Source organism: Macrobrachium rosenbergii, chromosome 1, assembly GCF_040412425.1.
Source record: "Macrobrachium rosenbergii isolate ZJJX-2024 chromosome 1, ASM4041242v1, whole genome shotgun sequence".
In the NCBI taxonomy this organism is placed as follows: Eukaryota; Metazoa; Arthropoda; class Malacostraca; order Decapoda; family Palaemonidae; genus Macrobrachium; species Macrobrachium rosenbergii.
In genome coordinates, this window is record NC_089741.1 from 18,875,455 (window position 1) to 18,900,598 (window position 25,144).

At 35.3% G+C, this 25,144-nt stretch overlaps 1 long non-coding RNA gene across 1 annotated transcript in view; it reads right to left on the bottom strand.

The window, feature by feature from the left end:
• LOC136839422 (uncharacterized) overlaps positions 1 to 25,144 on the bottom strand; it is a 486,213-nt gene that overhangs the window by 99,941 nt on the left and 361,128 nt on the right. The window contains exons 5-6 of the long non-coding RNA XR_010853346.1: positions 4,209 to 4,273; positions 3,723 to 3,856 (exon numbers count right to left, since the gene is read on the bottom strand). This is a non-coding gene — a long non-coding RNA (uncharacterized lncRNA). The remainder of the gene's footprint in view (positions 1 to 3,722; positions 3,857 to 4,208; positions 4,274 to 25,144) is intronic.

A 25,144-nucleotide genomic window follows, 5' to 3' on the forward strand; every position in this document is an offset into this window, starting at 1 on the left:
AATTGACATTACTGTGCCCGAGTTACCGTATTTACATTCAGAAGAATTTCGATAATGATTTTTTTAATCATCGCCGTCTGTTGTTAGTGAAAATTGGCAGTTAGTTCGTATACTGGTGGGTATCCATGTTTTATTTTTAAATTTAATACAATGGGTAAATGATTTTCCGTCTCTTATCTTTACTGACGTATTAAAATAATAAATTGTCACTGTGATCTACTCTGGTCAAAAATACTTTAGGAAACGTTATAAATTCATTGTTTGTTAACCTCGTAAGCCATTAACCTAATATAACAATCTACTCGTACTTGTGGATTGACTCGCCTCTTCCTTATGCTCTATCGTCTGTCACTCAAAACGTTGTTCTGTTGTCTTTTAAAAGCATAACAATGTTGTACAAAAACTGTAGAATTTCACTGTGCATTTTTTGTTTCGAAAATAAAAATATATGAAATTACTAGCCACTTCCTCATCTTTGAATTTATCTTTATCTTTATTGTTTTTCAAAAATATAGAAAGTGATGTAAAAACTGACTACGTCAGTATTGTCTTTTCCATTAAAATCTTACAAATACAAAACCCTTTTGAAGAAACTAGTCGTTGTTTCAGTAATTATTCTGTCGCCTGGAACTCGAAAATTTTCCCTGTTGTTTTCTTTTAATCATTTGGTTTTGTTGATTACGTGGTCCCCAGATATCAAAGAAACTCTCCCTAGCTTTGTACATCGAAGACTGAGCAGCAATCTTTCCATCCCATTGACATCACAAGGTACATACTGTATAACCAATTTTCAATTTAATTCATCTGGTAAATAGGGATGGATGTGTTGAATGTTTTTCCTAATTTTACTCCTTTGACGAGATGTTACTGATTATAAAAACTGGACAAATTTCAGCATGTAACATCAACGAAATTAAAGAAAAATTATATGCATTTCATTCCTTGACATTCGATATTTCAGTTTAGATACTGTCCCATAGAGGCTCCCATTTTCCTCAAATCCTTTAATAATGGCTAGTGCACCTCATTACGATTCGCTACTATTCGCATTAGATACTTATAGCCTGTTGCAAGTTTGATTTTTATTTTCCTGGAAAGAAAACTACTGTGCCGGCTTTGTCTGTCCGTCCGCACTTTTTTCTGTCCGCCCTCAGATCTTAAAAACTACTGAAGCTAGAGGGCTGCAAATTGTTAAGGTGATCATCCACCCTCCAATCATAAAAATACCAAATTGCAGCCCTCTAGCCTCAGTAGTTTTTATTTGAATATGGTTAAAGTTAGCCATAATCGTGCCTCTGGCAACGCATCAACACAGGCCACCACGGCCGGCTGAGAGTTTCATGGGCCGCGGTTCATACAGCATTAAACGAGACCACCTAAAGATAGATCTATTTTCGCTGGCCTTCATCATGCGCTGTACAGACAACTCGATTGCGCCGAAGAAACTTCGGCGCATGTTATACTTGTTTTTCTTAAACACTCCTTTTTACTCGGGGTTGAAAGTGACATGAGTGTATATATAATCTCACCTGGCAAAGTAAAGACCTTTATCAGTTTTCCTATAAAAAAATGGAAGTCATGGGAAAACCCGGTCATGGAACGTTCATAAAGAATCAACTTTAAAATTTGAAGAGGATATCATCACGGCAGCGGTTTTTTTTTTTTTTATCATGAATGATTGTTTCTTTTTTCATATTTTGGCCTGGCATCTGTTTTTTCAGGAAAGGCCTGGGGCAGTGACAAGTGACTTCCATAAACTGATGTGAATAAAGGAGAATGCATTCTGTCTATATATCCATCTATATGTACGGTATATTTAGTCTAAACACCTCTTTTTTCTTGAAGGTAATGGTCCAAATGTGCTGCCCATTATGGGTTTCAGCAATTTCGTTAGGGGTCGGGCTGCTAGCCACAGACCCTACCTTTCGCCACCGTGAGGCGAAGATTGCCTCGGCGAGGCTCTCACGCTTTGATGGTGTACAATTTTAGAGAGCAATGAAAGTTCATGTTTGGGTTTCTCTCTCCTTCTCTCTCTTTCTCTCTCTCTATCCTAGTCCTAGATGAGACAAACAGCAGTCGTCTACCTAATAAGTGCATAATTCTCTGCAACAGTGGCATACCGGATCTCAGGGATAATGTCCATTCGTCCTTATTCGTCTCTCAGAAGAGAGAGAGAGAGAGAGAGAGAGAGAGAGAGAGAGAGAGAGAGAGAGAGAGAGAGAGAGAGAGAGAGAGAGAGAGAAATAACGAGTTCAGTTTGAGGCTAAAGCACTCATACAAGAATATGGTTCACAAAGAGGCCACCAATTAGCAGAGGATTTACCTGCAGGAACAACTGGCGGAATATGTTAATTTCATATGTGCACTATCAAATGTCTATTCATCATCTGTTTGAGATTAATTGCAAACGAGCATCTATTACTCGAGCCTGAAAGGCCTCTGATTTTCTGTCGCTTTACAACAAACACAGGAGACAAAGAATATTAATTGCTATAACTGTAATACATGTTAGCCTTTCGTTATGCATCCGGGTCGAATATAGGACAGATGATGCTAATTTGCGTTTCTCAACATATAACAATACCGGTAATTTATACTTTTATAATATTGTCACATATCTTCAGTTATGTACGAACATGGTTACACATTTAAAGATGACCTGATTTATCATAATTCATTACAACATTTAAAAAACTCAAAACAGTTCACTCTGCTGATCATGACGGGTTTTGTACACATATGTAAATATAAGCATGAATACATAGGGTCAGTGGGGAGTGTTTTTGGGTATAGGAGGATAGGAATAAGGATGAGAGAAATAAGCCGTTAGCTTTAAAAAAAAGATTAATCGAGGTCTAGCTGCATTAAAAGTATAATGATATACTTGAGGAAGGATAGGGTGGTCAAAAAGGAAGTGAGAGAGAGAGAGAGAGAGAGAGAGAGAGAGAGAGAGAGAGAGAGAGAGAGAGAGAGAGAGAGAGAGGAACAAGAACTTCTGGGAGCATAAGGAGTTGTTTTATGGGGAAGTTAGTGCAAAGAGGAAGGTTGAGGAGCAAATGAATCTCAGAATAAAAGATGCAAATGGAGAGATGCGGCCAGAAGTGATTGCAGTAGAAGGAAAGAAGCTGAATATTGCAAGAGTGGAAAGATTTAGTTGTAAGCTTGAAAATGCTTATGGAAGATAGTGGTGAGGACATAAAGTAGCCAGTTTAGCGGCTCAAGAATGGAATGATATCAGGAGTTGATGGGATTACAGTACGGTATTGATAGCGTTATTAGTACGCTACCCAGGGTTTTTAAACTATACCTGGATGAAGTGAAGATTACGAATGGGCGGGATAGTAGAATAACCGTTCCAATGTATAATGATGAAGGATACAGAGAAGACTAAGAAAGTACAGGATAGATGGAGTGGAAGAGGTGCTAGATATGATGGGCATTAACATCCGGGAAGCATGAGAGAGTGTGCAAGGTAAAGAAGAATGACGTTGTATGTGTTGGGATGTTCGGTACACTGCTGATGAGCCTTCTGGGTAGCTGACATTATTGGAGATCTTTTGTTATAAAAGTAAATCTGAATAGAAATAACTAACGGCAAATAACAAATATAATGAATTAATTAATAAACAACAAACAGGAATAGACAAGTACATATATACATAAATTAATAGCAGCCACCCCCCAAAATAAATAAAGAAATGAATAATAAGAGAAAAGTGTACTTGCGTGCACCACGAAGCAAGGGAACTTGAGCTCGTGGCTAAGGTGGCTCACAAAGTAAGCTTTCCTGTTTCCTAGACTCGTAGAACGATCTTTTTAGTACTCTGACGAGTTTTCCTGATCCAGCACTGGTACTCTGCACGGGAGAAATAGAGATCGCGCCCTTTAATTCTGTAGCAAATTAAAGCTCAGGATGATGTTTGTCGTGTTGAAGTTCTATCTTGAAATTTGACCTCGGAACCTGGGGAAAATGAATTCCAGGAGAGAGACCAAATCTCTTTACATAAATTACTATTGCTGAGGTTAATTCTGTCTGTCAAGCTATCTACTGTATTTACAGCAAAGTGTAAATTACTCTGACCTAGTGACAGGGGATAACATTATCCCGAAGCAAAATTAATTACTCACGAAAGATGTAATTTCGTTCAAGATAAACGAACGCGGAATTCATTTAAACGTCACAGAGAACAAGTAAATTACAACCATACCTCTGATTGGCCAATGCGTTGCTAAGGGAAGACGGCCATGAAGAGCTCTCAGCCAACAGACACATCTGAAGTTTACATAAGCAACAGTGTATGTGCATTATCTGGCCCATCTCTCTGGGCACTCGACGGAAAGGATCAGTCGAGTGTCCAGAGAGAAGTCGACGGCTGGAAACGCCGTCTGGAACCCAGCGGTTAATTAACGCCAGTCGATAGACTTGGCTTTTACAAATGACACATGTTACAGTATATCTAGGACACTGGTATTCTTTTGTTTTCGTTTTGTTCTTATCAGAGAATACGTGATTATTAATTCATCTATTTTAGTAACATTCGAATGGCACTGAAAAAAGGGACAGCCTTAAATTGCTGGTGTTTTTTCAGACTGAAGATATCAAGTATAAGATACCTACTTATTGTCACATACTCACATAAGCAAAAAAACAAATCACACATGAATCTTTCTGATTAAATGGCATGGTATCAGCCGATTACCACACACACACACATTATATATATATATACATATATATATATATATATATATATATATATATATATATACATATATATATATATATATATATATATATATATATATATATATATATATATATATATATATATATATATATATATATATATATATATATATATATATACATATATACCAACCATTAGCTATGACACATGATGTTAGCTTACAATCCTCATGCGCCTACTGTACGCTAGTCTTATTCATATCAGTTTCATAGAAGCCTAATCTTTCCTATTGGAAATCTCTTTCTCCCTCACTATCTATCTGTCTGTCAATATGTATATTTCATCTATTCTGACTGTACTGATGCATGTGAGTACGCTTAAATATCTATTCATACTATGCAAAATCGTTGAAAGATATTGCAAATGTAACGAAATGAAATGTCAGACACCTAATTTCCGCTGAAACTGCATCGTCTTAAATAAAAGAACACGAAAGCATTTTGCACGCCCTTTACAATTTCCTCTCCTCGTAACCCTCTGCGGAGAATTCATGAATTGCAAATGAGCACAGATGAAAGAATAACGTAGTTCGGAAGCGCAACGATGAAAATGCAAACCAAGGAATACCCGGGGAAAGTCACGAACGTATTCCCTTCGCGCTACTCTCGACGAATTATTATGATAGGGAATCGGCACAATGATTTCGTCTCTGCTGCTGCGTTTCTGAGATGGTCGTTGAGCGTATATCCTGACCATGCTGTCAGAACACGGTGGCTGATGATGAAACAGATCCTTACGAATGATTTCAACCTGGAAGCGGTGGCCATTACCTCGTCGAGGCTCTCTCTCTCTCTCTTTCTCTTTTATTAAGTGATTGTATTTATTTGACAGAGTACATTTTGCTGCATTCTAGTGGCAGTAAGAGAGAATAAGTCGGTGTTTACCAACACATTTAATCTCCAAACAGGAAAAGGCTGACTACTCGGAAAACCAGAAGAACTTGAGACCAGATTCTTTTTGATTAACGAAGCAACGAACCAATGCTCTTTGAGCATGAGTCACGTGTTCTCTTATAGAATCTAGACGTACTTTTCTTCGAAGTTTCTTCGTGTTCATTATTCAGAGTGATGTAGTTACCGGAACGCAAATTCCTGAGATGTGTGCTAGTATTGCACCAGAAACGGATTTTTTGCCATACCCCTAGGTTAGGTTAGGTTAGGTTGGGTCAGATTAGTATCCTTCATGTAATTTGGGTGTGGGAAATTTAATGAAATTATTTTCAAGAAAATTCAATTTGGGAAAGATCCCAGTACTCGGTTACATCTCGGGAAAACGCTACCGGAACCCCGGTCATAAAAGGCTGCCAACAAGTGATAAAAAATTTGTTGAAAAAGTTTTAAAAACTAATTTCTTAAAAAAAAAAAAAAATCATGCCATGGACCCCTAATTCTTATTATCAAGTATCTTATAGTTATTCCTTGTTTTGTACTGCCAAGTTAGAGAATTTGCTGATAACCGAATGTTTCTTAATGATTGTTTTTGGAAATTTTTGGTAACTCGGAAATGACCTTCGGGCACCTAATCGTTTTATCAAATGTTTCCATGGTAATCAATCCGCTGCTCTAATTTGATTTTTCTTGGATACCCCGTGGCATATCAAATCGAGTCGTATTTTATAACTGGTTGTCCAGAGACTAGCACAGGGTTTATCACGAGGAACCATTTAAATTACTTAAGCTTTTTCTGACGTGTATCATCTGCATCCATCTATGTACGAGTATATTTTCATCCCTCTGTATTCTCTTCATTCTGCTAAAGCGTTTTCGTTCTGTTTCAGTTGGTTTATCTTTGTCTAATTAATTTTCCTCCCTTATCGTAAAATCGGTATTCAGTTCTGCGAAGGCTTGCTAAGGTTTCTATAATAATAATAATCGTTGGAACTCGATCCTACTTCTATTTTTCCTGACCCATAATTTTCCATCCTTCAGGCGGGTTCTGCCCCATCCTTTTCCCTTGACCTTTCTCTTTCTTGTTACCTTCGGGGCAGGGCTAGAAAAGGGCATTAGGGCACTGATTACCCATTCATTTTACCTCTTCACCCAACAAAGAGAAGGCCATTGTTGCGCAAACACTAAATGCGCGAAACCGCTTTCCATTTTACAGATCATAATGACTACGAGCATAAATAATTGATATTTGCATAATTAACTCGAGTCGAGCTGTTAATCACATGCGATAACATATTATCCAGATTAATGTACGTTTGTGTAGAATCATAATTAATTAGACTTATTTGTACCGACGAGTTTAGTATTCAGATTATGTAGCCGCTTGGCTTTAGCATACTAAATACGGAAAAGTTATGACGGCGCATCTTCATTTCAGGACTCACTCAAATAAAAAAAAAATCATTCATAAATATACAATTTCCATCTGGTTCCCAGTCAGTGGAAATAACAGCATCATTTAAAAGTTAATGCTAATTAGAAGTGTTGGACAATTTTCTCTGAATGACTGATTTCTGAAACTTGGCTACAGAACCAGGCACTGAAGGAGCATTTTCAGCCATTCAGCGCTTACGATAGTGAAAAGAGGGAGTTGGAGTGGTTGGACAGCAAGAGTAAAGAGTAAATAAAGGGAACGGGAGTGGAGGTGAAGGAAACGGTTACAAAGTGGTTGCATCTAGGGCACGATGGAAGCACTGACGGCACTAACCCGCTACGGGAAAAAATATTTTCTCTGAACACCAATGGCCGAAGTTGTATCACTGTTATTAGTCATTAACCATAAATGCAAACTGAGTATCTGCTTTTAATATATATAAGTCCTGACTGTACCCTTTTGCCTCCGTCAGTGTGTGGCCAAAGAATTACGATTAGATTTATAGTAAAAAACCTCTGTTAAATAAATAGATGCCTTCAATGCATATTTCTTCCGGTAATGCAGTCAATGTTCTTTCGTAGTCCGCTAATTTTCACCTCTACTGAATCTACTGTCAAAGTCATCACTTTTACAAAATATGAAATATGCTCTACACTTTGTCTTTCAAATATTTTTGCAACTCCTTTTTCCCCCATACTTATCTTTTTAGAGTTGCTTACATTTTTCACGTTTCAGTGCCTCCCATAATTCAGTTCTCTACTTTCCTGGTTATCAGTAATTTCAGCCATACTTGAAACTCGCGTCTTTTTTACTGTTCAGTTTTTTACTCGTCTTTATGGTAGCCTTTTATAGTTTTAGGTTTGCTTGAAGCTTACACGAGTCCTTATAACTTCTCATAATCAGTTGTAATCAATTCTCTAGTTCCTTTAATCGTCAGACATATCATATGTCACTCAAACTTTCGCTCATGTACAATTTAATTTTTCATAACATTTATGGTTGCTTTTAAAACTCACGACTTCACTATTCTTTGCAACTTATTATTGTTAACTTTAGTTAGTAATCTAATCTTTTTTTTTATCATCTAAAATTTCACCTGGGATCTTTCCTAGATAGTGACCCCAGGGGTTTTATCCCGGTATGTGTCCACCTTTGCGGCGTGTTTAGCACAAACCCGTTAGGGATGACCGTAAAAACATAAACAAAAGACTGTAAATAACATAAAGATAATGACCCCTAAGAAATATTAGCCCTAGATAACGACCCCCCAAGCTTTGTTGGGGTCACTATCTAGGAAAATCCATCACCTGCTCTTCTAACTCTGACCCCTTTTGCAAATGTAGTATACTTGAAATTATAGGACATTTTTCTCTAGCATTTTGTTATTAAGAAAGTATCAAATACTTTTAGCACAGAATCTTCAGACTTCATATCTAGAATATTTTTAGTTACTACATTACTGACTGATTTATGTAAAAAAGTTGACCCAATTGCCACTGCTGCCTTGATACTGAAGCAACTGTGAATTTTTGATGAATCGAAGAGACCCACTCCAGCTCACACCAGAGTCTTCTGGCCTGTTGTAAATTTGAGGTGGGGTTGCTTGCATGACCATTACACCCAACAAGTGATCACGGGAGCTCAGTGCCCCAGAGGTGTCTGGTGTTCAATGGTGGTCACCTGCCTAAACACAGACCGAGCCCAATATTACTTGACTCATAGGTTTGTATATGAACACGCAAGAGATACGAAGGGTAAAAAGTGAAATAAAAGAAACACCTTCACATTCTCCCGTACACAGAAAGAACCATTCAGATTTTAGTTTGGAGCCACTGCAGCCTATGACCTTGACGTGGTCTTTTTTACATATGCAAGAGAAATCTGGGATCAAAACTGAGTAAGCACGTTCGAAATATGATCTCTCTCGCACACAGAAAGAGTAATTTAGATTCCAGTTTATAGCATCTGTGACATATGAACTTCCCAAAGTCGCGCTGCCCACGTTGCACACTCGGTGGACACAAAAATCCCTTGGGACAGAAAGCAATTTGTCAGACACACGGACGCTTCTCTTTCTGGTATTTCCTCCCATACAGCGCAGATTAAGAATGACTTTTCCCGGCTCATTCTTTATTGAGAGAAATCAGTCATCGCCCGGACGCCGCACTCTCTATTTCTTTCCACGTCTGCATCCGAAATCAATCCGCTTTGGTGACTCTGCGTCGAACAGTGACATATGAACCCACGCAGGGAATGCCTTTGCCTGGCGTGAGTAATTGGTTGCTTTAGGGGCCGCGTGTGGCCTGAATTACACTCTCCTTTGCACACTGCAGTAGGGTACAACCTGCCAGAATATATTTCAGAAGGGGGAATGTAGAAATATAATCTGAAACGGCAAGTACAGGAATATCATTTGAAATGAGGAGACCGGAAATATATTTTCAAATATTTGGAAAAGGGATAAATATAAAAATTTAGGAATAACCGAAATGTCTTTTCAAATAGGCAATGGAGAAATATAACTTTATATCAGAAATACAGTTTGAGTGGGGAGGCAGAATATACTTTGATAAGATCAGCACTGAAATAGAATTTGAGGTAGGAAATGCGCAAAACCATAAGCAGAGAAATAATTGCTTCTATAACACACGAGAGTTTTCAATGTTTTCCTTAGACGTGATTTTTAATTCACACTCCTGTTTGGTGTAACGTCAACAAATTTAAGTGTTAATTGAGTGTCTGTATAATTTTGGATTTTTTTTTATAGGAACAAGTTCCTGCGGTGGTTTGTTTGATGGAATCCTTTAAAATATATTTCCATAACGTAGATATGTTAGGAAAAAAAAATCGAATGTACAAGCTCCCTCCTACCCCTTCACACACACACACACATATATGTATATATATAAATATAAATATATATATATATACATATTATATAAATATATGTATACTCGTATATATTATATATATATGCATACATACTTACATATATATATATAATATATATATATATATATATATTCATAAATGTATATGGTGCTAAAGAATTTCATGGCAGTCTGACACTAAGAGAACATTTTGCTGTCTTCCGTTTGAGAGAGAGAGAGAGAGAGAGAGAGAGAGAGAGAGAGAGAGAGAGAGAGAGAGAGAGAGAGAGAGAGAGAGAGAGAGAGAGAGAGTTTTCTCGAGAAGACAGCAGAAAAACCTATGAACACTGAAATAACAAGTTCTCACTGGTTCGCCAAGACTAGCGCTGGCCATGGCAATGTTAGGCGAGTTCAGAGAAGCACTAAGCCGTCCACACAAATTGCACCAAGACAAATGCGCCGTATGCTAGCTGACCCAGGGATGTGCCAGCTGAACGCCTAACATATGACTTCTCTCACATGCATATGCAAGATAACAAGAGAATGCAAGAGGCGTTGCAGTGCACTCTCTCTCTCTCTCTCTCTCTCTCTTCCGAAGGGAAACTGAGGGAATGTAAAATCATTCATCAACAAATATATACATGTATATGTATATACGTATATACTATATATATAATATAAATTATATATATATATACATATATATATACCGACATATATATGTATATATATACATATATATACATAAATATATATATATATATATATATATATATATATATATATATATATATACATGCTCAATTGACTTATTTCAGAGAAGCATATAAAATAGAAATAAAGAAAATTTGTAAATGGAACACTGCTCCTTCCTGCTCTTTCTACTTATCAAGTGTGAATATTTTCCCATGCGTCTCCATGTTCATTTTCAATGTAGCTTTAGCATATATATTGTAAACATCTACCACTACGTATCAGTCCTCTTGAAGATGTGTTCAGAAACTACGACGAATTTGGTAACGAGTTGTAACCAATTTAATATTCCCGTGGTATGTCTGCATGTAGCTTGCATTTCAATTTACAATAATAATATCAGAGTGGACCTTGTTTGTCTCCCCCAGGTGACAGTAAGGGAGACATGACACAGCCACCCACTCCCTTCAAACCGGTTTTTCCACCCCGGGTGGGGCTGGGTAGGTAGGGAACGGGAGGGTAGGGAAGACATCCACCCTCCTTCTGAAAACCTGTTTGTTCCCCACAGGTGGGGCGGGGTAGGTAGGGGTACGGGAGGTTTGGGGGAAACAGCAGCGCCAAGTTTCAGCGCCTGTAGCGCGCCAATAAGCTCGTGTTCTATAAAGTTAAAGGAGAATTTATACCTATTTAGTTAACTGAAGTAATTTCAATTATCTATACTTAATCTCTCCGTCTCTCTCTCTCTCTCTCTCTCTCTTGAAAGTTGGAGATAGCGCAACGTCAAATCGTTCAGCCACAAATGCATACTTCGAGAAAGGTCTTGAATCTGTTATATGCGCGAATCTGATTTAATCTTGAATTTTCCTAGACGACTCTTTTTCAATTCTCATCACATCCTTTTCAGTTCGCGAGGCATTTCCTTATTCATTCTAAAGCTTGGGCCCCATACCGTCAAAAACAGTGATAGTAATTCCGTGAGAGTGTCGAGACGGCAAGTTCCGACCAAACAGACGTTATGTGCCTCACCAAAGTTCGGGAGCAAGTACCTTCATTCGGCTTGATGACCGCTGGGCTCTGCATGAAGTCCATTACTGAAAGCCCATCTTTGTTACACACAGGAAGAATTAGTACACAATGAGTTTTACTATATAGCGTTCAGACGTCTATTTCTATGTAGTCAGGTGAGAGTGTAATAATGAAATTAAGTCATCATGTCATTAACACATACACATACACTCGCAAACACACACGCACCAACACACATACACACAGAAACATAAGCACACGCATATACATACACACGTATAAATATGTGTGTATATATATGCGTTATCTCCAGTTTTCATGAGAGAGAGAGAGAGAGAGAGAGAGAGATTAAGCATAAGTAATGAAAATTTCTTGAGGTAAAAAAAACAAATTCTCCTCAACTTTAGAAAATATTGAAATGCAGGGTACATTCAGACATACCACAGGGAAAATGGATCTATATATTCATTATATATATATATATATATATATATATATATATATATATATATATATATATATATATATATATATATATATATATATATATATATATCGAACACCATGGGCCTCCTTCCCTCTTTCCCTTTCAGGATGTAATGCCGTCAAGGTAGAGCTTTTCGGTCCTCTGAGAATGAGGTTGCGAGCCCAATGCGCTTTTCTTGGTCCTAGGTGTCGCTCGTACCCCTTTATAGTTGGGTCGACTGGTCGATGGCAGCTGGAATAGAACCACACCTTGCTGACTTGAACTCTGTGCTCCACCCCTGAACTACGGCACCTGCCAAGTCACACACTCTCACACACATATGTGTGTATATATATATATATATATATATATATATATATATATATATATATATATATACGAGGGTAAGTCAAAAAGTTCCAGGAAAAATTCAATATACTCTTTATTTAAGGAAATTCAAACATCATTTTTCTACATATCTGCCATCTAACTCTATACACTTTTCAAGGCGCTGTTTCCACCTCTGCAACCCTTCTTTGTAGAAAATTGGGGCCTTTCTATTAAACCATGTTGAAACTGCATGTTTAGCAGCATCCAAAGATTCAAACCGGACTCCTCTTAAGTGTTCCTTGATTTTTGGGAACAGGAAAAAATCTGAAGGAGCAAGATCAGGACTATAAGGAGGATGTGGAAGAGTTTCCCACCTAAATTTCCGTAGGACTTCTCTTGTAACCCTTGATGAATGTGCTGGAGCGTTATCATGATGGAACAAAATTCTGCGGTGCAACTTTCCTCGACGTTCTTTAGCCAATGCAGTCTTCAGTTTTTGCAAAACACCTTTGTAGTAGTTCCCGGTGATTGTTTTTTGTCCTTCAAGGAAATCAATCAAAATCACTCCTTTGGAGTCCCAAAACACTGTTGCCATAACCTTCTGGGCAGATCTCGCCACTGTGAACTTCACTGGTGCAGCTGAACCTCTTGGTAACCATTGCTTTGATTGAATTTTACTTTCTGGGTCATATTGATGGATCCAAGTTTCATCTCCAGTAACAATCCGGTCAAAAACTCTGATTCATTTGATTCAATCTTCGTTAAAACTGCAAGAGAAAGTTCAGCTCTTTGATGCAGTTGGTCTTCGCGCAACGCTTTTGGGACCCAACGTGCTGAAAGTTTACTCAAACCAAGATTTTCATTTAAAATTGAAAATGCGGAACCATGGGAGATCCCAGTTTCATTAGCTATCATATCGATAGTAATCCGACGATCTTCATCCACTAGATTCTGCACCAAAGCCACAATTCTTTCATTTTTGCAGTCGATGGTCTTCCCTCTCTTGGGTTGTCTTTGAGGTCCTCCCGAACATCCTTAAATCGCTTTATCCAATCATAAACAACTGATTTAGATGGAGAAGAATCTCCATAAACTTGTTGCAAAGCTTCAATAATTTTTCCTGGTTTCCAATCAAGCTTGGTCAGGAACTTGATGTTAGCTCTCATCTCAAAATTTTCATTTTCCATGGGTTCAGAAGTTACTTTTCTGAAGCAGATGTTAACACCACGGTAGCAAGAGGATGACTGAGGTAACAAGTCTATATGGATCACTACATCACAGATAATTGTTTACCAAGTATTTGGGTTGTTTCATTCCTGTGTAAATACATCATTCAACAATTTTTCCTGAACTTTTGACTTACCTCGTATATATATATATATATATATATATATATATATATATATATATATATATATATATATATATATATATATATATATATATATATAAAATGAGTGTATGTGTTTGTTTTCAGCATAAATTTCTACACAAGGCTTATAAAATTATTGGGAAGTTTTTAAATTTTTAAAAACGAATGGAGTTTTTTTAAATATTTGACAAACGGAAAGTCGGATGTATAAAGTTGACGTTGCTCGTATTTGCTTTCTGTCTTCTGTCTCTATTGTTTGCGCAAACACACGCGTAAGCTCATATTATGCTCTTAAGGAGAGAGTGTGAATTCATTTCAAAATGTAACTGCCAATGTTGAAAGTTTGTCATCAGACATGAAGTTCTGAGAAACTCCAACAAAAATGGTTTGATTCTTTCCCGTTAAATAAACCTAACTGGGGCAAAGAGACGGTGTTGTACTTAGCCAAGCAAATTTTCTGAGACTAGTCGGTGAAAAAACTAAAATAAACAAAATATAACTTCGTGGACTACCTGAGAAAGAAGCTGACTATCATTTCTCTCTCTCAAGGAATAACATCAAAAATTATACACTCACGTAAAGCAAGGTGCTTGGAATTAGTTCTCAAGCTCAAGACTTTGGGTCATTGAATTTTCATGGACTTGAAATATCTCTTCTTCTGAAAAATGAAATTTTTCTATATTACTCTTCGTATGAAATATAAACATTTTAAACTAATTTCTTATGAACATTTTGTCTATCTCTTTAACACTAACCTTTTGTAGACATTTTGTCTATACTTTTTACAATAATTTCTTGTAAACTTTTATCTATACCTTTTTCACTAATCTCTTGTAAACATTTTGCCAATACGTTTTACACTAATCTCTTGTAAACATTTTGCCAATACATTTTACACTAATCTCTTGTAAACATTTTGCCAATACGTTTTACAGTAATTTCTTGTAAACATTTTGCCTATACCTTTTCACTAATCTCTTGTAAACATTTTGCCTATACCTTTTACACTAATCTCTTGTAAACATTTTGCCTATACCTTTTACTACTCTCTTTTAAACATTTTGCCTATACCTTTTACACTAATCTCTTGTAAACATTATGTCTACACATTTTACACTAATCTCTTGTAAACATTTTGTCTATACCTTTTACGTTAATCTCTTGTAAACATTTTGGCTATACCTTTTACGCTAATCTCTTGTAAAAATTTTGTCTATACTTTTTTCACTAATCTCTGTTAATCATTTTGTCTATATATTTTACAACTAATCTCTTGTAAACATTTTGTCTATACCTTTTACACTAATCTCTTGTAAACATTTTGCCTATACATTTTTCACTAATCTCTTGTAAACATTTTGCCTATACCTTTTACAATAATCTCTTGTAAACATTTTGCCTATACCTTTTCACTAATCTCTTGTAAACATTTTGCCTATACCTTTTACACTAATCTCTTGTAAACATTTTGCCTATACCTTTTACACTAATCTCTTTTAAACATTTTACCTATACCTTTTACACTAATCTCTTGTAAACATTATGTCTATACCTTTTACACTAATCTCTTGAAAACATTTTTTCTATACCTTTTAAGTTAATCTCTTGTAAACATTTTGGCTATACCTTTTACACTAATCTTGTAAAAATTTTGTCTATACTTTTTTCACTAATCTCTGTTAATCATTTTGTCTATATATTTTACAACTAATCTCTTGTAAACATTTTGTCTATACTTTTTACACTAAACTCTTGTAAACATTTTGTCTACACCTTTTACACTAATCTTTTGTAAACATTTTGGCTATACCTTTTCACTAATCTCTTGTAAACATTTTGGCTATACCTTTTTCATTAATCTCTTGTAAACATTTTGTCTATACCTTTTGCACTAAACTCTTATAAAAATTTTGTCTATACATATTATACTAATCTCTTGTAAATATTATGTCTATACCTTTTACACTAATCTCTTGTAAACATTTTGGCTACAACTTTTACACTAATCTCTTGTAAACATTTTGTCTATATCTTTTACACTAATCTCTTGTAGACATTTTGGCTATACATTTTACACCAATCTCTTGTAAACATTTTGGCTATACCTTTTACAATAATCTCTTGTAAACATTTTGTCAATACCTTTTACACTAATCTCTTGTAAACATTTTGACTATACCCTTTACAATAATCTCTTGTAAACATTTTGTCTATACCTTTTACACTAATCTCTTTAACAATTTGTCTATACATTTTACACTAATCTCCTGTAAACATTTTGTCTATACTTTTTACACTAATCTCTTGTAAACATTTTGTCTATACCTTTTACACTAAACTCTTGTAAACATTTTGTCCATAGTTTTTAGAAATAAACTCTTGTAAATATTTTGCTTGTACCTTCTACACTAATCTCTTGTAAAGATTTTGTCTATGTATTTTACACTAATCTTTTGTAAACATTTTGTCTACACCTTTTACACTAAACTCTTGTAAAACTTTCGTATATACATTTTACACTAATCTCTTGTAAACATTTTTTCTATACCTTTTACACTAAACTCTTGTAAACATTTTGTCCATAGTTTTTAGAAATAAACTCTTGTAAATATTTTGCTTATACCTTCTACACTAATCTCTTGTAAAGATTTTGTCTATGTATTTTACACTAATCTTTTGTAAACATTTTGTCTACACCTTTTACACTAAACTCTTGTAAAACTTTCGTATATACATTTTACACTAATCTCTTGGTAAACATTTTTTTCTATACCTTTTACACTAAACTCTTGTAAAGATTTTGTTTATATATCTACAACTAATCTCGTGGTAACATTTTGTCTATACATTTTACACTAATCTCTTGTGAACATTTTGGCTATACCTTTTACACTAATCTCTTGTAAACATTTTGTCTATACCTTTTACACTAATCTCTGGTGATCATTTTTTCTACATCTTTTACAGCAATCTCTTGTAAATATTTTTTGTCTATACAATTTACAACTAATCTCATGGAAACATTTTGTCTATACATTTTACACTAATCTCTTGTAAATATTTTGGCTATACCTTTTACACTAATCTCTCGTAAACATTTTGTCTATACCTTTTACACTAATCTCTGGTGATCATTTTTTCTACATCTTTTACAGTAATCTCTTGTAAATATTTTTTGTCTATACATTTTACATTAATCTCTTGTTAAAAAAGTTGTTTAAACCTTTTACACTACTCTCTTGTAAACATTTTGGCTATACCTTTTACACTAATGCCCTGTAAACATTTTCTCTATACATTTTACACTAATCTCTTGTTAATAATTTGTCTATACATTTTCCACTAATCTCTTGTAAACATTTTGTCTATACCTTTTACACTAATCTCTTGTAAACATTTTGTCCATACATTTTACACTACTCTCTTGTAAAGATTTTGTCTATACCTTTTACACTAATCTCTTGTAAAAATTTTTTCTATATATTTTACATTAATCGCTTGTGAACATTTTGTCTTTACCTTTTACACTTATCTCGTAAACAATTTGTCTATACTCTTTACACTAATCTCTTGTAAACATTTTGGCTATACTTTTACACTAATCTCTTGTAAATGTTTTGTCTATCCCTTTTACACTAATCTCCAGTTAACATTTTGTCTATACACTTTACACTAATCTCTTGTTAACAATTTGTTGATACCTTTTTCACTAATCTCTTGTAAACATTTTGTCTATACATTTTACACTATTCAACTGTAAACATTTTGGCTATACCTTTTACACTCATCTCTAGTAAACATTTTTTCTATACATTTTACACTAATCTCTTGTAATTATTTTGAGTATACAATTTACACTAATTTCTTTTAAACATTTTGTCTATACCTTTTACATTAATCTCTTGTAAATATTTTGTCTAAACCTTTTACACTAATCTCTTGTAAACATTTTGTCTACACATTTTACACTAATCTCTTGTTAGCATTTTTTCTATACCTTTTACACTAATCCCTTGTAAACATTTTGGCTATACATTTTACACTAATCTCTTGTAAACATTTTGTCTATACATTTTACACTAATCTCTTGTAAACATTTTGTCTATACATTTTACACTAACGTCTCATAAACATTTTTTCTATACATTTTACACTAATCTCTTGTAAACGTTTTGCCTATACCTTTTTCACTAATCTCTTGTAAACATTTTGTCTATACCTTTAGCACTAATCTCTTCTTAACAATTTGTCTATAAATTTTCCACTAATATCTTGTAAACATTTTGTCTATACCTTTTACACTGATCTCTTGTAAACATATTTTCTATACCTTTTACACTAATCTCTTGTAAACATTTTGGCTATTCCTTTTACACTAATCCCCTGTAAACATTTTGTCTTTACCTTTTACACCAGGGGTTCTTAACCTTCTTATTACCACGCCCCCTCTAAGAGTTGGTTCTTCCCTCCACGCCTCCCTTGCATCTATGAGTAAAATTCCCTCCCAGATTTAAAGGAAAATAAAAAAAAAAAGAGAAAGAGATGGGGTGTTTTTATTCTTTTGGGAATGAATTAGTGCGATACTTGACACTGTTTCTTAGTGACTCCTGTTAAGAAAATAACGAATATAATTAGAGAATTTTAAAATTTTCCCAAAGGCTCTTCCCTCTTGGAAATTGCTGACGACGCCCTGCGGTGGGCTTTCCCAAAGTAAGAACCATTGTTTTTCACTAATCTCTTGTTACATTTTGGCTATACCTTTTACACTAATCTCTTGTAAACATTTTGTTTACACCTTTTACACTAATGTCTTGTAAACATTTTGTCTACACCTTTTACACTAATGTCTTGTAATCATTTTGTCTACACGTTTTACACTGATGCTTGTATACATGTTATCTATACCTTTTACACTAATCTCTTGTAAACATTTTGTTTGTCTACACCTTTTATACTAATGTCTTGTAAAAATTATGTATATACCTTTTACACCAATATGTTATAAACATGTTGTCTCTGACTTTAATGACTGTGAGATAGAATGTTAGTGTTTCATGCTTTAAATATGAATAATTGTTTCCAGGGTTAATTCACTCTCTCTTTCTCTCTAAGTCTGTGGTAACTAGTTTAGATTAGGCCAGCCGTATGCTACCAAAGGGCTTCTTTCACAAAGACTAGTAAAGTGTTAAAGGGAAAAAGTTTCCTGGCATGTACCTCTGGACTTGGCTTAATCATACAAGGCTACATTCTCTCTCCCATTTCGTACATATGCACATATGATGAAAAACAATAATAATGCACATACCCTGGGGAGGAAGGGAGCATCTACCTGAACTTTACTGACACTCAAATGAAAATCTGCCACAAAATAAAAATAAAGCAAAATCATAATGTATTATGATTATCATCAATATCAACATCCTCATCGGCTCTACCACCATGCACCTATGTACTATATGATTTCCAGTTCCAGAGGGCAACTGAGCAGTAATTTCAGTAACTGCCAAAGTAAACGGCGCGGCGTGCTGCTTCGGACAGTGACATAAGAATAGGGTACCTCCATGTGATATCAATGGGTTTATTTGTATCTTGAAAAGACAGCCACAGGTCTCTGTTCGCACTATATATACACATATACACACACACACACATATAGATATATGTATATATACACATAGATATATATATATACAGTATATATATATATACATATATATATATTATACATATATATACAGTATATATGTATATATATATACATATATATATATTATATACATACATATACAGTATATATATACATATAATATATATATATATATATATATATATATATATATATATATATATATAATATTATTTAGCTTGACAAGTTTATTTAGAAGAACAGCGTATGTAATGAATGATCATAGAAATGGGAGTGGTTGTTATGTTGAAATGAAGCTTCAAAAGTTGATAATTTAAAGAGTAAAATATGGCCAAAATTTCCTCGTTTCAAACTCTGCAGAGAAAAATATCACGCGAACTCCCAGTACAATGGTGGAAACGATTTAATCATAACTCAACAAAGGCCCCCATCCACCTCCCCCCTTCCCCCCACAAAAAAAAAAGGGATAAGAGGGAGAAAGCGAATTCTTCTAGTGAAAGCACAAAGGAGAGATGGGGAGAAAATTAAAGTGATGAAGAAAGAGGGAGAAGATAAATCAGATCCGCAATAAACCACAAACACGGGCTGACAAGTTTGAATTTCCTCATTTTCGGACGATTCCAGCCAGATCTCTTCTCGGGCGTCCTCTTCCTCGTTCTCTCGGAGACCTTTTTGTTTCGGGAGAGCCAGTGGCTTTCTGCAGCTTTCCGAAATTGCTTTTGTGATTTGTTGTTCACGCCTGTCAGCAGTCATTGTTCGGGTTTGCAACCCTTCTCCTCGCGCTGTATTGCGGCCTCTGACAACTCAGTCTGGCCACATGCCATATAGCGCCATTCCTTTTTCTTACAACTTTTAACATTTTTTTTCTCCTGGTTTTGGTATCTCGCTTCTTTTTATTACACTTTTCGACTTTTTTTTTTTTTTTTTTTACTTTTTGAAGAACAGATTTCAATAAAGGGAGGACATTATGATATGATGATAAATGTCATGGTGATAATAATGACTAACGATATGTTTAAGTAAAGAAGTAATGACAGCCATAAAATTATAATAAGCGATTTAGAACCAACAAACTAAGAACAATAATGATCATATCAATATAAAACTACATTGGTAATAATTAGATAATTTTTAGAATTACTACTCAAGGTAGAAACTCCATGGACATTTATTTTATTACAATAATATTTACGCACTAGGAAACCCACCCAAATTTCGTCAATTCTCGGCAGAATGGCTGTTAGACAAAAGCAAAGATCCTGAACCAGGTGCTCTGGAACTCAAAGAAGTAAAAGAAAAAAAAAATGAAAGCAATTTATTCATAAGTTATTAAGGAAGACCTGTAGAGACGGTTACAGGTAGCGACTTGGATCTTCCGTTTCCCAATCATGGTCCTCTTGTGCAGCCGATTCCTAAATTATTCAAATTCCAAGTCCGGAGATGAATATGGATAAGAATGAATAAATAAAGAATTTTATGACGTGAGTTTGACGTTCCAACAGACGATAATAACCCTGCAAAGATTCTTCCCCTTTAGTAGACGTGATAACCTTGGCCAGCAGCTACCTCAGTAGGGCCAGAGACCATTATTCATTATTAAAGGACACGACCTAATGATCTAAGTTACTCAAAACGTTTCATATTTGAACACCTCCTACGCCATACAGGTTAAAAGTTTCCCGCACTGGTAGAGTAATGTCTTTTTAAAACTGTCAAAGGATTTTCTGATTTCTGTCGCAGTATTTTATATATATATATATATATATATATATATATATATATATATATATATATATATATATATATATATTTAAAATTCGTAATAATTTGAATCACACATACATACATACACATATTTAATACATATACATGTATATATACACTATATATATGTATATGTATTAAATATATATATATGTATGTATGTATGTGTGATTCAAATTATTACGAACTCTTAAAAAGCTTCATTGTACGTATTCTTGAGACATGTACATCATCAACAATAACACCACTTACAGTATTGTTCAGCGCCTAAAGTCTCTGTAATTAACGGCAACATGGCCGCTGAATGCAATTTCCTTGTACGTACTTCGCTGATGTTGTGTTACCTATTTCAAGAATAGTTATCCAGACCCAAAATCATTAACAGCGGTGTAGCCTTACACTGCACTGGTGTTCCACCAATCAGAGAGTTAATGACTCTCTCTCTCTCTGTGCTGATAGCTTCGAAGGTACGCGGAATGAAGTGAGAGTTTCTCTTAATTTTACTCTGTTCCTTTTAGTTTTTCATTCCGGTGAGTTTGTTTTTTTGGCGGAATCAATTTTGCAAGGATTCTTTGGGGGCACGGATTTTGCATTGCAGGTTCTGCTGAATAAATTTTGCGTGATATTGGAGGCTTTACACTTTCTTTCATTTCTACTGCATCAGAGACAACAGAATAATTACTCGGCAAATTTAGCACTTTTTCACCTTATGTTCCCACTATTATTATTATTATTATTATTATTATTATTATTATTATTGGAGAAACAAATCCACAGTTATGTATATGTATAAGTATATTTAAAGATAAATCTGTAGAGAAAGCTTTCGGGAAACTGCTCGATTCCCCTTTTCAATTGAAAAGGGGAACCAAACAGTTTCCCGAAAGCTTCCTCTACAGGTTTATCTTTAAATATATTTATACATATACATAACTGTGGATTTGTTTCTCCATTTCAAGACTCATGTTATTATTATTATTATTATTATCATTATTATTACTATTATTATTATTATTATTATTATTATTATTATTATGAAGAAAGTTCCGGTGAGTTATACCACGAGAAGTGCCTGTCAGTTGTGTAACTTGATTACAAACACATAAGTGTAAGGATGTTACTGACATATTTGTTCATGTAAGAAGTACGTAAAGGTAACAAAGAATCAAAGGAATTTCACTAGTACTCGTCAGCAGAAATAGTATATACATCAAATGCAGCGCTTTAATAAAGCCCTGTCATGTGGAGATGGGAGTAAGAATGGCCAATGTCAAGTTTATATGGCGGAAGGTTTTCAAATTTCCTTTGTGAAGCCTTGAGGATAGACGGCCTCTTACAAGGGATGTGAAGGGGGTGGGGAGGGAAGGAAGGTAACAAATAAATTAGTGGATGGAGTACAGTTGACAAACAGAATAAGAGGATGATTTAGCTGACGTGAAGGGTAAAAAATCAATGTTCAATGATGTTCAGGTGGAAGAAAAGAAACGTTTTGAGGAGCCAAGGCTTATGACTTAGAGCCCGACACAATGAAATCCTCTAATACAACGTGAAATTAGAAAGGTGTCAAAAGTGCAATCCGTTCTATTCTGATGAGGAAAAGCAAGAGACAGGCGAACAATGGATGATAAGATAAGGACATCAGTGAGGTATGAGACCGTTAATGAAATCTATGCTAATCCTGTAATCTTTGGAAATCATCTCTCATAAAGAAATAAAAAAAAAATATAAGAGAAAATTGGATAAGGAGAAAAGTGATGAAAGAGATTACAGATCAAGTGAAAGTCATAGTTACAAAGGTGCATGATAAGAATGCAAATGACTGTGGGGGCTGGCTGACGTTTACAGATGAATGCAGTATTGGCTGAATAAATAGAAATGTTTTGGTGACTTCTGCTGTAGGTAAATTGAAGCTAGATCAAATTCTTATGGATCTATTGGAAATTCGAGGAAAATGGTACAACACGTGGTGAAATAAGTGATATAAGAATTGGCTGGTAAGAAAGGATCCTCTAATGATGCTAGCGAAGGACATTGGAGTTGCAGAAAAACTTTTGAATGAGCGGATTACCATGACAAATCGGTGCTTTTGAGTGTATTTTAAGCACTGAATGTGCGTGGGAACTTAGAATGACTTAGAACAGCGGTTCTCAACTTTTTTTGGCCCTTGCACCCCTTCACCATATGTCAGAATGTCATTCACCCCCCTCTTTTCCAAAATTGTCTGCCTCCAAATAATATGCAACAAAATACTAACGCAAACACACAAGCTAGCGAAGAGAAAGCCCAGCGTGACCTCTCAGTAGTGTTGACCACCGATGCACACTGCGTTTTGTGTGGTCCCAGAGCCAGTTTGAGCCCGCCAATCTGTGGTCACAATCCCCCCCCCCCAACTCTGAAATTCCCCCCTAGAGGGAAATTCGCCCCTGGTTGAGAACCGCTGACTTAGAATGACTGTAAGTGAAGGTTATACCATGTGAGGGAAGGCATGCCAAGAAATAAGGATAATTATTGTTTAATGAAAAAGTCTGGTTTGAAAAATGATGGGAGTGATATAACTAGAAGTATAGACCTTTTTCCTGCTGTTTTCTTCACATTGTCATGCAAAATCTATAAAGGAGGTTCAATTTTGCCCCGGGATTTTTAGTTATGAGTTTTTAGTAAATGTATTCTCATCCCCTTAAAATGAGTTTGGTCATAGGCATTTCAATAGGCTAGACATTCATACTGTATCTTTTTTCATTGTTGGGCATCGGAATGATACCTTGATAGAATGAATAAATAAAGGCTACGATAAAAAAAGTAAATTTAACTAAAATGGAATGAATGTGTGCTTGAAAGAAGGTCAGTAATATAAAATGTCTAACGAATCACTAGCGGTAAACAATATCAAACATTATTTTTCAGCTTACGGACGTAGCTATTACTCTGGTAACATAATAAAGCTATTTCTATTTGCATGCAATGAAACTGTACATAGAATAAAGCTGGAACGATAAGAAAATCTAGAGATGTGAACAGTTTATGAGAATAGGTCTAAGCGTAGTCTGGGCTACACTAATGAGATAAAACATAATTTTTGAAAGCTCATCGTTTGTTTGTGTTTGATCTGAGTAGACTGTTTGATACAGCTCGTTTGAAAAGTGTAACAGGAGGAAAACCTAGCATTTGCAATATGAATCAATTGTTAGGAGAGGGCAGAAAGTAAGATGGAAGAAAGAAAATAAGAAAAGAGGTACAGTAAAAGGAACGAAAGGGGTTGCAACTAAGGGCTGAAGGCATGCTGCAAAGAACCTTAAGTAATGCCTACAGCGCACCGTACGAGTTGCACTGACGGCGCTACCCCGCTACGGGCTATACAAATCGTCATGTTTATGACTTGTATAAGAAGGGGCATGTGCACATCTTCACTCGTGGCTGGACAGATGAAATGAAACCGATTACAGCGACAATATTCGGTCCGTGCAAGAGAGGGAAGTTCGTGAGGAGGGGCCAAAGGGGGCTATTGTTAATAGTGTACCTTGCCTGGTGCACTTTATGCAGCTGCTTTTACTGCGTTACCAAGCTGTGCAACTTCTTTAACTACGACTGAACCCGTAATTTAGATGTCCATAATCCGCTTAACGTTCTCAAGACGCAACGTAAAAGTAAAGGATAAATTTTAAAAGGAATGAAGACATTTTGGAGAACAGAAATAAACAGACAGATTTTGCTGAATATATCTGGATTTTCAGCAAAACGTTACCTTCGTTATTTCCATAATATTAAAATGAAATGCTAACACTTAATGAAAGAGAAACTCGAATGTATATGGCTGACATCAGATGCAGATTCTAGTTGAAGGAATTGCCTCGGGGCATATTCATTCTCGCTACCTAATGAGCATAAATTCCTTTCTAATCTTTTCTT